The 15,390-nt window shown below is 42.9% G+C and overlaps 1 protein-coding gene and 1 long non-coding RNA gene across 5 annotated transcripts in view; one reads left to right on the top strand and one right to left on the bottom strand.

Annotated features, from left to right (window-relative positions):
• The window catches only part of CDH8 (cadherin 8), a 228,030-nt gene that overhangs the window by 29,796 nt on the left and 182,844 nt on the right, over positions 1 to 15,390 (top strand). The gene's annotated exons all lie outside the window — the stretch shown is intronic.
• Positions 2,322 to 4,661, bottom strand: LOC310850679. Its single transcript, XR_014567414.1, has 3 exons — positions 4,509 to 4,661; positions 2,738 to 2,843; positions 2,322 to 2,481 (listed from the first exon to the last, which is right to left on the bottom strand). It is a non-coding gene; the product is annotated as an uncharacterized lncRNA (long non-coding RNA).

A 15,390-nucleotide genomic window follows, 5' to 3' on the forward strand; every position in this document is an offset into this window, starting at 1 on the left:
CACACATAGAAAATCACACACTAGATTAGTCTACCGGGGAAAATATGATAATTTAACAAAGAATGGCTTCTTAGCATGGTCTATCAGCATGTCATGTAAGCCCTATTTAGTTGTTCAGTGTCTATGGGTACTCAACATGAGAAGAAGCATGTGGGAACACGCAAAGCTAGCCGCACTTCATCAGTGAAGAGGTGCATACTAGGCGCAAGCCCCAGTCAATGTGTTATTGGTTCATTCTGAAAGGGACAACATTCTTTGTGTCTACATAGAGAAAATAACTCTGATTGGCTAGGATTACCCTGATTGCCCAGGGTGTGTATATTTAAATGGCTCCCTTTATACAGAGCTGATCATACATGGCCTGGGAGATAATGGGTGGCCTTTGACTAAGTTTTACTCAGAGTAGACACATTGGAATTAAGGAACATGTCTAAGTTAGGCCCATTAAGTGGGTCTACTCTGAGCAAAACTTGAATGCTGTTCATTGCCACCAGGGATGGTCCAGTGTGTTTCCATGGAACCCTTCACAGTTTAAGTAATAAATGCACGAATGGTGCTAGAGTTACTTCCTAGAAATCATTTCTATGGATTGTTCATATTTCAGGAGCTTTATGCAGTTCCTGTTCTTAGGAACTTCATCCTTCTTCTGCCTTTTTTGTAGCTGCCAGAAGACATAAAACAGACCTTAGCAATGTTATGCAGCATACCCCACCCCTTTCCCCTACACATTGCCCATTCATTTACACAAGTAAGCAGCCCAGAGCCTTGCAGACACACTTGCACTCTTACTTCTTTGATTTGTAGTGGAAAAAACATGGTTGAATTTCTGAGGAGTGTGCAAGGATGAGAGCCAAACACACAAATGGCTAGCCACATGCAAGTGCGTCCATAATCCAGCTATGTATGGTTCAGTCCACATTTTAGAACTAAATCTCCCTCCTTCTCTTTCTGGTACATAAAACTATTCATGTGGTCAGTCACCAACACTTCTTATTTTAAGGTGCAGATTTCAAGATACTGCTTATCACCTCCCTCAGAATGTGTCAGACAGTATGGAAATAATATTTGAATGGTGCATTTTCTCTTCAGTTCTCTTGGCAGTTGATTAAAGGTTATTTATACACGCACTACTTTTTAACTGCTAAGCTGCACAGGCAATTTCAGAGTATAGAGTTCTTGGGGCTGTGCCACTTCTGACCGCAAGTGAGTGCCACTTCTGCCCTCCCTACTGCTGGCATGCAGCCTGCAACAGATTACCCTCAATGATAGGCATCCCTCAACAGAATAAAAAGGTCCCTGACCCTTGCACCAGTCATTACTAAAGTTACAAATACTAAGCCTGCAGACCCAAATGTACAAATGTAGCCTATGTGGTACCCTCCAGATGGTGGTCTACAGCTCTCATCCATAGCCATTAGTCATTTTGACTCTGGCTGATAGGCATTGTTGTCCAACAACATCGGGAAGACATGTTGGCTACCCCCTGCCTTCAGGTGCAAGTCTTATTGAAGTCAGAAATATTTCTATAGGGTCTGTGGTAAAGAGAATTCTAGGTTTAAAGCAGTCTTTGTAAAACAATGCATCCTTCTTTGGAAGAACCATTGCCACTTATTTTTATATCCCACAATTCAGTTTGCTTTCCATCACATACGGCAATAGCTACATGAGAGGATAAGCTAAGATTATCTTCCAAAGTGTTTTTCCCCCTCCCCTTCAGTTTTAAGAAAGTCTATGATGACAGCAGCAATGGGCTTCCCAATGACTGGCAACCTAATTCAGCTGCGGAATGATCTGTCTTGTGACACTTTCTATTGCTTTTCCCTGCGGACTTGATGAGTTAGAGAGAACTCCCCCCCCCCCCTTGAAGGAGAACTGGTATATGTTTGTAGTCTCCTCTGCATGCATTTACAACTCTGTGGCAGATGTGTGAAGCAGTCGGCAGTGCATCAAATGTCACTGTTCTTTCCATTGGAGACAACAGCAGAATGCACAAAAGCTCCGACGAAATGGAGCAGAGATGTTAGGTGACTCCACACAGCAATAAAATATGTAGGCATGTTACTGCAGTTCTCATTTGCTAGCATTATGGAGCCCATGGTAAATATATAACACGCATAATTGGTGATGTGTTAAATGGCACTGGACCCACTTTAATAGGCAGTCACTTTCTGGGTTGTTTTTTCTTTTTTAAAAAACCTAGGATATTTAGTTTATGATTTGCATTTACAATTTATGGTTTGGGACAAGCGACGAAAGTTGCAAACATAAATACATAGGGGTTTGAAAGTGACAAAAGCCTGTTTCATTTTTCATTCATTGAATCAATACTGAATAATTCAATAGTAAACCCGAGACTCAAAGGAACTATACTGACAAACAGTCAGGCTGAAGCGCTTTCAGTCGTATGCTTTTCTGAGGCCAATTGTTTCTTGGGATGCCTCTCTGAGCCCTGATAATCCTCCAGTAAACTTTTAGATACACCTTGATAAAAAGGAAACAGAAGAATTTCTAAAAAAATAGGATCACTGAGTAAAGCTGAAGTGTCAGCATTGCAAAAGAACCCTGAAACCCAAGGTTAGAGCTTCCACTGGTAATCTACACCTGTGACAGGTGGCAATGCTCCAACTCTTCTGTCCCTTTAAGACTGTTATGGGCAATCTCTGACCCACTGTCCTAATTAAGCCCAGCAGAGGTCCTCAAATGGCCCATAAAGTTGCTTCCTCCAAACCATACCTACCTGTTTCACACCTGATACGATGGATGTCAGTTGTTGGGCAGGCAATGGCACATCTCCATTCCAAACGTGGGGTTTGAAGGCACCCCAACAACCTGATCGGCAGCACCTGCAAAGCAACGCAACTTTCCCCACATGATTTGATTTCAAATCATACAGGCAGAAGAAGTGCAAGTTTGCAGTTGCTGCCTATCAAAGTCCTGTGTCTTTTACTCGCATTGATTCCAAACTGCATGTGTAAATGAAAACAAAAAAACAAAAAACCCTCCACCTGACCTGTCAAAATGACCTGTGAGGTTTTGGGTGACATAAGGATATATCCTCAGAAGTGCTCTGCTCTACCACAGAGAAGTGTGGAAGAAGCACCCCAAATACTCCCTTTGTACATACACAGTATGTTTCCCCTTTGCTAATCCCATCTGGCAGGAACAGAAAAAACAAATCTATTCAAGTTTAACTCCTAAAGGACAGGAGGACCTGTTGCCCTCCAGATGTTTTTGGGCTCAAGCTCTCATCAGCCCCTGCCAGCATGGCCAAAGGTTGAGTGAAGATGGGAGCTGTAGGCAAACAACATCTGGAGGGCAACAGGTTATCCACTCATAAACCTACTTTCACAGACTTAAGGAAGGTGCTACCACCCTGCATGTATGCTGGAGATAGTAACTCCTAGGACCCTTATTGATTCAGTTCTTCATTTCCCCCCATCTCTAAATTATAGCTGCTCCAGAACATACCACAAAAAGGAGTTAACTGTGGATACTTCTGTCTTCATTTTTCGTAGGGAAGATTCCTCCCCAGAAAGAACCTGTGCCGTTGGTGTAAAGAGCAGTGCTATGCTTTCATACAGAAATTCCTGTAGCTAATTGTAGTTGCACAGACAGGTTGGAAAATACTGTTCATTTTTATTTTAAGGCAGCCTCCAGTTTCTCACATGCCCTTTATCTTGAATCTTTTAATAAAAGCCTTGAATTAGAACTGTGGATCTGTCTTGCCTGGTGGCCTAATCATTTGCCCAGGCTTTTAAAGAGAGATAAGAGGAAGGTATAAATTTAGTCTCTTGCCTAGACAGATGAGAGTTCTTTCTAATGGTACTTACCTTTCCGCAGATTATTTCCTACATCTCTTAAGCACCTCCTGCCTTGGGAGCAATAGAGGCTGGTCCATTGCAGCAAATGGGGCAATGCCCTCCCAATCTCAATCTGCCCTTAAGCAGCCATGCCTGCCTGCATCAAATTTCTCCTCCTTAGTTTCAGTTTTGCTTTATTAGAACTTATCAGGAAGAAGGATAGGGACAAAACTAGTTGACTCGTCCTATCATTGGCCTCCCTAGCTTCTGCCCAGCTAGCCACATTGGGAACCAGTCAGCCCTGTTTGTCAGTAATGACAGCCAGTGTTGGACTAGGACTTTGGAGACCAGGGTTCAAATCCCTGCCAAGCCACAAAACTCACGGGGTGACCTCCACTTAACCTACCTCACATGTTTGTTGTGAGGATACAATGGGGAGGAAAGGTGGGATTTAAATTCCATAAATAAATACAATTAATGACTAATTAGTGAGGTAGAGGTAGCTTTCTAATTAACCTAAGTTTGGTGTGCCTCTTTATCTGTTTAGGGTGGGAATCCAACTCCCATCACCCCCAGCTAGCATGACCAATAGCCTAGGATGATGGGAGTGATAGCCCAACAATATCTGGAAGGTGCCATGTTGGTTCTCCCTAGTTTTCCTCATAAGAGAGATGTGGGAGTGAGTGCCACTGTGTTACAACACCTCACCTTTATTGCATGGAAGAAGTGGAACACAGCCACTGCATGATGGCTTCTCAACAATGTACCACAATGATGTGGTGTCCACCACAGATTTCATCTGATGGTAACATCTCATCAGTTCAGTCCACTCCTAGCAGTATGGACACACATACCCTTCATGGCCACATCTCATGTAAAAGTCCCATATTGTTGATGTAACAATGGAGACTGAATTAAGGTATGAAACTTACTATAATAAGCTAGAGGCCACTGACTTACATGGCTTGATTAGAGCAATTCACCAAGGACAAGAAAATGGCTATCAGTGGCTATTAGTCTTAGTTGTTACAAGGAATCTTCATGTTAACAGGCAGTGTGCAACTGAGTAACAGCTGCTAACAGGGGTGGGGGCAGAGGCCTATTTCCTTCAGACTTGTCTTGTTTCCCAGAAGCGTATGGTTCACCACTATGGGAAGCAGGGTGCTATAAAAGATGGACCTTCACCTTCATCAGGTATGGCCCTTCAATGGTGGATGTTGCCCATTGGGGCCATTAGAGTTGAAGACAGGGAGCCCAACAGTAGAGGGAGCCACAGCCAATAACAAGTGGAGCCAACAAATTTGAATGAGCCCTGCTGAGTTCTCCAAGGGCAACACTGAGATTAAAAAGGAGGGTGACAGTCACTGCCAACCCTGGGACTGGACTGCTGGGACTGCTGGCTGAGGGCAGAATGAGGTAGGTGGGGCAGTGTCCCATTCACCCAAATGGACTAGTCTTCACTGCAGCCCTTCATTTGTAATTTGGAATATCTATATGGTTTCGTGTACATTCGCCTTCCAACCCATGTACACTGCAAAATGCATTGTAAAATGTGTTGATCTGGATTGTTGTTTTGTATTTTTTAACACAAAGATGCACTGTGTCCACCCAAAAAGTAATGTGTGAAGCAGCCTCTACAATAAGAACACTTGCTTTCTCCATAATATTCAAAATATACCTGCTAGCATTTATGTTGATACCTACTTGTTAAAATGGAAGCTGCTAGCTGAGTCTGGGGTGTCAAGTATGTTAAAATCTGGTCCTTGCAAAGGCCAGAATTTCCTTCCAGTCTGTTTTGTGTTGATCAGTCTTATGCTGATTATTTCTCTGTTAAAGCCAGCAGAAATTATATTTGGTAATATGACACAAACATTGTGTTTCCTTTCCTATTTGCACTATCTTTGTTCTTTACTATTTATAGCCTAAAATATGTATCATAAAGCACTCCGTAGTTGAACTGCTGCCAAGATCAACATTGCTATTGGAACATATACTTCTGCATTCCCTGCACTATCATTAACTAGCAAAAATGCTCATCATTGTGATGGGGGAACTGGGTGATCGGGCGGACGAGTATATACATCTAAAGTCCTCTTGGGATACCTTTCTAGGAAGCTACCTTATATTAAAGCTGGCCATTGGTCAATTTAGCTCAGCATTGTCTACACTGACTAGTGGTCCCTTACCAGCATTTCAGACAGGGTCTCTCCCCCAACACTACTGGAGATTGAACCTGGAGATTGAGAGCTAGTGTGGTGTAGTGGTTAAGAGTGGTAGACTCGTAATCTGGGGAACCGGGTTCGCGTCTCCACTCCTCCACATGCAGCTGCTGGGTGATCTTGGGCCAGTCACACTTCTCTGAAGTCTCTCAGCCCCATTCACCTCACAGAGTGTCTGTTGTGGGGGAGGAAGGGAAAGGAGATTGTTAGCCGCTTTGAGACTCCTGAAGGGGAATGAAAGGTGGGATATCAAATCCAAACTCTTCTTCTTCTTCTGGGAGCTGATTCATACAAAGCAGACACTCCACCCCTGAACTGTGGCTCTTGCCCAACAACAAGAAACTGGAAAAACATATAGTTCTCTATGTAGACATTTCAGAATCATCCCATTAAGTAAACTCCTACCTGAAGTTTAAAGCTGTACAGCCCAGTCTCAGGTTTACCGTCTTGGTAAAAACTTCCTTTATACATGAGGGAGGGCAACTTTTGCCCCCAACAAAGATTAGTACACAAACCTAAGTCTGCCAGTGGGAATAAATTGCAACTGTCCATTGTATGTTGGAGAAAATGAAGGCCTGTCTTCTAGGGAATCATCATGGGGATAAAGGAAATTAACAAGCCCCCTGTGTCCATTAAACCTTATTTTCTTGAAGAATTTGGATGTTCTGACTCTCCCAGCCATCTTTCCTCTGACACACATTCTACTTTGTCTCAGAGAACTGAATGGGTGAAACCTAGAATCATGTCCACCGTGTCTGCATGTTCCAAACCATCATCTTAAGAAAACTTCACTCTGGGTTCCATTTCCAATTCTCGCACTAGTCCCTTCTCAACATTTGAAAGCTCTCAGAATTAAGAACCATGGACAGCTCCTTCGGGACACCTCTGGCCTCAATTTTTATTGCATTTCCCATTCCAGCCACGCAGAACTTTACACAGGAGTCTTGGTTGTTGGCTAATCCCAATAAAAATGCTAAATAGCTATCACAGCACCGTAGGGAGTTGCCAGTCTCTTTCATGGAAGCTAAAACTACAATCTATCTTTTATATGTCACTAACTTTTAACTGATGGGTTGCATTTTCTTTGCTGCATATGAGACACAGTGGCCACAATATGCTCCATAGGCATCACTGCCTGTGCCTGTCCTGGAATTCCACTTTAGTACTATGGTGGTGTTTTAGTACAGTACCTGTGGGATCTGCAACAAAATGTTCAGTGTTCTAGTCAGACGGTTGTGTCCAACATTCCATTCCCCTCTTCTCTATTATTATTTTTTGCTCTCTAACAGTAAATCCACACCATACATTTAGAACACACCGCTCACTCTCCAAATAATCCTGGGAACTGTAGTTTGTTAAGGGTGTTGGGAACTGTAGCTCTTTGAAAGGTAAACTACAATTCCCAGGAATCTTTGCGGGGGACATGTATGTTAACGTGCTATAAATGTGTTTTATATTTATGGTGTGAATGTGAATTGAGGCAGAATGCAAGAGCTACTGAGCATACTTAGTCTTCACTCGATTCTTTTGGGGTTTCCACCTCCCTTAGGACACTCTCCTTACACACACACACACACACAGAGAGAGAGAGAGAGAGACTCAGTGGTGGTGGTTTTCTTGACATCTGCAAACCGCTAGATTCTTTCATTTTGGCTTCATGAAGGTCCACACTGAGAAAATTAGTTCGCCATTAGCATGTAGGATAAGAACCAACAGCTGTGTTTGCTGTGGAGTGGGGAAGGAAAGGCAAATATCTAAATTCAGAGTCTGAAACAAACACTCACAGAGACACTAGGGAGCTGCCACATGTTCACTGCACATCCCACAGTGTTTGGAGACACATGGCCTTCTCTTCTTCATGTTTTATGATATTTGTTGCTGCAAAGACCAATGTGCACAAAGAATACATGCCTGTCGCGGAAAGCGTGAATTGGCTCTCCGCCTTCTGAGATTCCAAGAATAGCTTTTGGAGACAGGACACGTTTGCATTTCCAACAAACATTTTCAATCTGATTTCTTTTTAAAGTGGTTCTTTAAGGATATATTCCCTCCCTCCTCATCTGAGTTAAGAACTGTGTGGCTTTAAAAAAATACTTCAGAATATGAAGCCTAGAAGGAAACTCTTCATATATTGCAACTGTTTTCAATAAGGGCAAATTACAAGATAAACCGGGGGTGGGGGGGTGGGGGGGGGTCAGATATGACTTGATAGTATCTCTTTAAAATGCAGACAATGTAAAGTTCATCCCTCAAGGCAGTAGCTGGAGGAGGAGGAAATAGCTGGGCACTGAATTTCAAACCTTTACTCTCATTATTTATTGCTTTGTCTTGCAGCCAAATTGCTCTGGCCTGGATAGCTTAAAAAGTTCCTTGATTGTCTCCTATCATAATGCCCCACATCTCTTACCTCTTTCATGAAATTAGTGATTGATGCACAGCTGGCTAGCGCTATGATCTGAACATTTCTGCATTTTTAAGACACAAGTTTATTTGACTATAAGCAGCACTACAGTGTTTAACAACTGCACCCAAAGGCTGTGTTTGAGGAGTATGCTGCAGATTCAAATGGATCCTAAACCTGGAACCAAATTGGGGTGATTCAGTAGGTCTATATGAAGTGAAGTGGGATCAGTGCAAACTGCCCCATACTGAAGTGAGAATCCCACCCCTTCAAAGTACTTCAGGGTGCTTTGGAAATTAAAGATGTCAAAAAAGAAGAAATATTGCAAACACCTCTGCTAAAAGTGAAATTAATGTCTGTAGCTTGCCAAAGAAGGAAAATATCAGGGTGGAGTGGGGGCTCTTTGTAAGCATTGCTGGTAAAGCTTGTGATCAGAGGAAATAATCTTATTTGGGCTCTCCAATCCCAGAGTTTTGGAGAAAGGATATTTAAGTAAACTTCAGTACTGCCTAACAAATGAGAATAAATAGCCAATGTTGTCTAACCCTCCATCAAACACACTGGGATGAATGCTCAATAAGTAGGTCATCTGGAAGTGTCCTGGCAAATTGGTGCTCAGGACCCAGAAACAAAAGTTATGACAGAGGGGAAATGAAATTCTTGTATTTCTCTGATACCAAATTTAGAATATCCCTAAAACACATATCCCCGCACACTAATTTGTCTTTAGTTTAACAGGGTCCTTACTTAGGGACCTCTATCATGTCTACCATATTAAGAACAACTGACTACATAACACTAGAGAAATTTAACTCTTTTTTAACCCATCCCCAAACTGTAAAGGCTGTCCATGTGGGAAAAAATCACTTTGGCTATCCTCCTAGTGTTTGACATAATTCACTCCTCCACAAGGGACAAATATGTCTGGAAAATTCCATAGCATTCTTCTTCTTCTTCTTCTTCTTCTTCTTCTTCTTCTTCTTCTTCTTCTTCTTCTTCTTCTTCTTCTTCTTTCTCCTCCTCCTCCTCCTCCTTTTTCTTCTTCCTCTTCCTCTTCTTTGTAAGCAAACTTTATACACACACATTATGTTCCAATTCCCTTTTCACTGACGAATTCTGCATTTATAGCAAGCATTTGTAGGAAAACATGGACTGAGGAAAGCTACTTTACAAACAGAGCCACCATGTGAGACATCCAGTGTGTTGCTTGGTGACAGAGCATCTGCTCTGCATGCAGAAGGTCCTGGGTTCAATCCCTGTCTCCAAGAAGCCAGGGAATGTACTCAGTCTGAAAGTCGGGGGGGGGCAGTCATCATTCAGTGTAGACAATACTGAGTTAGATGCTCCAAAGGTCTGACTCAGTATAAGACAGCTTACCACATTCCTCTGAGTGTGTGAACCAAACTGAACCTTCAGTGTAGGGGAAGGAGGCTGTATCAGGGTGTGTGTGTGTGTGTGTGTGTGTGTGTGTGTGTGTAAGAGAGAGAGAGAGAGAGAGAGAGAGAATTCCTGCCTATCTCATCGTGTACCTGCACATACAACTATGTTACCTTCACTGCATGTGTGGTATGGGTCACAATGCCCTTTGGCAAAGCATCTTGTGAACAATGATAAGTGCATTAATTCAATGTTTCTGTGGAAACAAGGAATTGATGATGGGAGAAGAAAAACAGAATCCCTGTGCTGCTTTGGGGTTTTGAAATCATATCTTCTTTCTTTTCTTACTCCTTTCCCTCGTGTGGTGGCATCTTCTCTAGTGCATAGTATTATGAGATGCACGTAATGGTTACAATCTGCAAACACTCTCTTCTTGCTCTCCAGTTAATGGTCCAGAAGAGTCTGCACCATTTAATCTTCAGATATGAAACACTCAGTGACCCTCAGCTGTGGAAATCAAGCTTTGGCTGGTTAAGAGGATGCAAAATATACTTTATAAAAATGGATAAAAGTGAAGTCAGCTTCTTCTTTTTTAAGAAAAAAATATATTTTTAACATGATCATGTGTTGAAACCCAAATTCAATGAAATAAACCACATGACTGACTAAAAAGAAACATGCGTGGGCTATCCCATTGACATTCCAAATGAGAACTCTTAATAGCTAATTTCTAAATCAGAGATACTGTCCTTTATTTAATTGCTTTTTTATTTTACACACTTTATCCCCATAAATTCAGAAATGATCAAAGGCCATTTCAACCACAAATCCAGTCCTCTTGTGACATGCAGGCAGCTGAATCGATACATGACAGAAGCTTTTTTAAAAGCAACGTATCTGAACCCTACCATATGGGGTGGAATTTTCATGCTGTGATGCATCCAGCACAAAATATTCTATATTTACTTGAATGTAGGGCAGTATCCTCAGTGAATGTAGGAAGCTACCTTATATGACTAGCTGAGCATTGTCTATATTAACTGACAAGAGGCTATTCAGGTCTAAGGCAGAGACACCCCCCACCAGTTACCTAAACTTTTAAAGCTGGAGACACAGACTCATAGATCTGGAGGAAGCCTTATAGGCCATCCATGGCTATCATTGCCTACTAAAGTTGAGGGGTATGTTTTACTAAGGCAGTACACTTCTGAATTCAAGCTGCTGAAAACCACAGGAGGGGAGAGTACTGTTGTGCTCAGGTCCTGTTTGCAGGCTCCCAATAGGCACCTGGTTGTCACAGGTAGGACTGGATGCTGGACTAGATGGGCCACTGGCCTGATCTAACAGACTCTTCTTATGTACATCTGTTCCAACCTCCTGCATGAAGCAGGGAATTCAAAGCGCCTCCACTAGCTGACTTTCCAACCTCTATTTGAAGACCTCCAGTGATGGGGAGCCCACCATTCCCCTCAGTAATTGTTTCCATTGTCAAACTGTTCTTAACAGCAATACATTTCTCCTCAGGTTCAACTGAAACCTACCTTCTTGTAAGTTGAACTCATTAGGTGGACAGTGAGCTTCTGTGACTTGAACCCCCACCGCAAACTCCACATATCAGGTCCCTAATCACTCAGCCACATTAGCAGGTTTCAAGGAATGTATCTTGGAATTTATGCATGTTAAGCATGTGTTGTACCTCTGAGTAGGGGGTATGTGGTATTAGGGAAGGAGGAGTACCTCTGTTGGGGAACATGTTGTGATTCTTTTGGGGTCCCCAGACTGCATTCAGCTCTCACCTGTGGCTCCTAGAAGTTATCTGCATGTGAAAGTGGCCACACCCCGGGAACAGCTTCAATTGGCCAGCAAAACCAGCTAAGGGTAGCTGATGGGTCTCAAACCCTCAGTGAGTTAGGGATAAGACTAATTGGACAAGACCAATAATGGGTCCAATGGTCAAGAAGGCAGTTTATGCACATGTTGTAGAGGGGCAGATGGGGCTCTTTAACCTGAGAAGATAGCCCATCTAGGAAAAGGAATACTCTGATCCTAAATGTATACTGCCTTGTGGGATATCTTCAGGAAAAGGAGTAAACCCTACACAAATCCGGAATAGAGTCTGTAATACAGTTGGATAGCACATTGTACACCACTTTCTGGCAATTACTTCAGTAAAGCTGGTGCCAGACATATTGTTCTGCTTTCCTTTGGACCACATCCAAATGAAGAGTGAGGGGTCTTGACAACTGGACAGTCCAGGACCTTCATACACACTGCCACGGCTTGCACCCAGGGAGGTCACTTTGGTGCTGTTTGACTTACCCCCCTGGACATTGGCTCTTGACACAGTTGGATGCCAACCACAATGTACCACTGTGCTATGGTCCTTCCCCATCAGCATTTCATGCTGTTTTTAGCCATCATGGATAATAGCCATTGATAGACCTGTCCTGTATGCCTAATCCATTTGCAAAACCATCTCTGCTAGCAGGAACTGCAACATTCTGTGGCAATGCAATGAAGTCCATTATACATAATTATACATTATGCGACAAAACACTTCCTTTTGTTCTGCCTGAAACTGCTACCACTCAGCTTCAGTTGTTGACCCTGAATTCTAATGGTTTGAGAGAGATAATCAGTCCTCTCAACTTACTCTTTCCACATAGATATGTTTCTGTTACACATGAAACACCTGATGTGAGGTGAACTTGCATCCCTCTGTGTGTGTTAGACCAGACAGTGGTTTAAGTCAGTGACAGTGTTCTACTGAGTGGTGACATGTGCTAGGCACAGAATCCAGGGACACTGTGTCATGGGGTCACATGCCATTGGTCCCAATTCAGGATCAAGGAAGCAATTGCAGAGCAAGTGTTCTAGCAATTCATAGTCAGGTGAAACAAATATCAGAACTAGATAAGTAAGGTCAAGGGCCAAAAGAGAAACAAGTCAGGGATATTCTTGGGCAGCTCTAGGTTTATCTAGACAGGAAAACAGACTTGAATCTTGCTTATAACCACCAGCAGACCCCTACTGAATCTTAAATAGGACTTCTCTGTTATGTATTTTATGTTAAAAATGCATACACACTGTATATTGTGTGGGGAAAATGGGATCACAGGAAGCTGCATCCTACTGAGGCAAATTATTGGTCCATCTAGCTAAATGCTGTCTGCAAAAAGAGAGAGGGCGAGCTAGTGAAAGGAGACAGAATTAGACTGCCCAGTCCATGCCTACTTTTGGGCATCTGTAAACTGGTAGTGGTTGTGGAAATAAATTGGGAGCAAATGAAAATAAATGAAAACTGTGGCTTATGGGATATGTTCCAACTCTGGTATTAACTTTATAATTTCTCCATCTTAAAAAGGAAAGAAGACAGTAGGGGCGGGGGAGAGGGATTGGCCAATAGTTCAGAAGATGGAAATCTCTTTAGCTGCTGTTTCACCAGCTGACCCTGAATTCTAAAGTGTTATTTGAGAGAATTTCCTTCCCCTGTGTGTCAACAGAGTTACTCTCTTCCTTGCAAAGACTTCCTGACTTGGTTTATACTTTATCCTTGCCAGATTGCCTCCAGCAATCACTTGTCTGAGAGCTGAGATCAACTGTGAAACTCTTTCTGATGTACACTTGGTGGCTAACCTAGGTTGTGCTCTGAGTAATGGGTGAAATGGCTTTAAGGCATGTATGTGGCTGGACAAGTCACTGAGCTGCAGAAGTGTCGGTGCTTGTTGGCCAAAAGGGAGAGACAGAGTAATCAGAAATCTGCAAAAAAAGAAAGAAAAAGAAAGAAAGAAAGAAAGAAAGAAAGAAAGAAAGAAAGAAAGATCACAAAATTGTTTCCTTGACTCATCGTAGTATGAGTCAAAACGTTGAAGTCTTGGAAGCAATGGAAAATTAATTTAAACACCTTGTGAACATAGTGTCAACTAAGATGTAGTGTAAGTTCTGTTTAGATCAGGTGTGGGGAATATGAGGCCTGATGGGGGTGGAGCTAATACAGTTTAGGCCACTATATATATCTCTCAGCTCTCCCCCCAGCCCACACAGCTTTTGAGCAGGTCACACCCCTCACTGGCCCTACTTTATATGCTTCTTGAGTATTTTTGCCTGGTTGGAATGTGTCCTTGAATTCTGATAATGACTCTTGCTTGCCTGGATGGTGTAGAGAGAGGAAAGTATGAGTGTGAAGAAACTAGCCTACTGTACAGAGAGAAACAGATGCATCCATTGCTCCACCCAGTTTTACCTTTGACCCATTGCTGGCATGTGGCCCTTGTAAGTTTGCCCAGCATGGAATGTGGCCCTCAAACAGAAAAAGTTCCCCATCCCTGGTTTAGACCTTTGAGAAACTCTCTGGGATTATTATTATTTTTAATTTATCAGCTTCTTTGTTTATCTTTTAAAAAAATATTTGTGGGCAGCAGGACTGGGAACAGAGGGCAACACTGCTGGGCACCTTCAAGGTTTCAACAAATTCCCACCCCTAACCACCACAGCCCCTTAGTCCTGCTGTGGGTCAGCTTGCAATTACCATCTCGTCAATCCCACTCTGTCTATCAGCCCCAGAGGAAAAATCCAAGAAAGCTAATAGTGACCAGAAGTGAAAATAGTTTTCCTGCTTACTCATCTGCCCTTTCTTTCTGGACAGCAGTGGGTCAAGGGAGAGCAAGGGAATAATTGCAAAGAGGAAGAGATGAGTGCACTGCAGCCATGTTAGGAACTGAGATAGGAAGCTGCCTTATGTATAGGAAGAGCCAGTGTGGTGTAGTGGTTAAGAGCGGTAGTCACGTAATCTGGGGAACCGGGTTCACGTCTCCGCTCCTCCACATGCAGCTGCTGGGTGACCTTGGGCCAATCACACTTCTTTGAAGTCTCTCAGCCCCACTCACCTCACAGAGTGTCTGTTGTGGGGGAGGAAGGGAAAGGAGATTGTTAGCCGCTTTGAGACTCCTGAAGGGGAATGAAAGGCGGGATATCAAATCCAAACTCTTTTTCTTATACTGAATCAGATCATTGGTTCATCTGTCTCAGTATTGCCTTCACTCACTGGAAGAGGCTCTCCAGAGTTTCAGAGAGGGAGTCTTTCCCAGTCCTAACTGGAGATACCAGGGATCTAACCTCAGACCTTCTGCCTGCAAAGCAGAAGTTCTACTACTGAGCTATGGCCCTTCCATAAGCATATTGCCAGAGGGCTGCCCAAAATCCAGAGCCAGCTCTGTAAGAAATGTCACAATCCCTTCGATGGTTCACAGTTTTCACATATTGAAAAGAAAATGTAGTAAAAAAAACTGGAGGAAGAGTCAGGAAGAAGTCTGCTTCCTTTTCTTCTTCTAGCAAGCATTGGTGCCTGCATCAAAAATGTTCATACTCTCCAAACATTCTTTTGTCACCAAGGTAACTGCTGCATTTAAAACATCTTCCTCTCCTCTAAGTTCCCCCTGGAACCCACCTTCCCTCGTTATCAAATCTCTCTCGGTAAAGATGCTGGCAGCCCAGAAGAGTTAAACTGCGACTTCTCTGGAAAATGGCAGCGTCATCTCCAAATTAACCAGGAAAACCACTGGGGAGTGCCGAAAGGCATGATGTGTCAGCAGAA

Source organism: Podarcis gaigeae, assembly GCF_964106915.1.
Source record: "Podarcis gaigeae genome assembly, chromosome: 8".
Classification (NCBI taxonomy): domain Eukaryota; kingdom Metazoa; phylum Chordata; class Lepidosauria; order Squamata; family Lacertidae; genus Podarcis; species Podarcis gaigeae.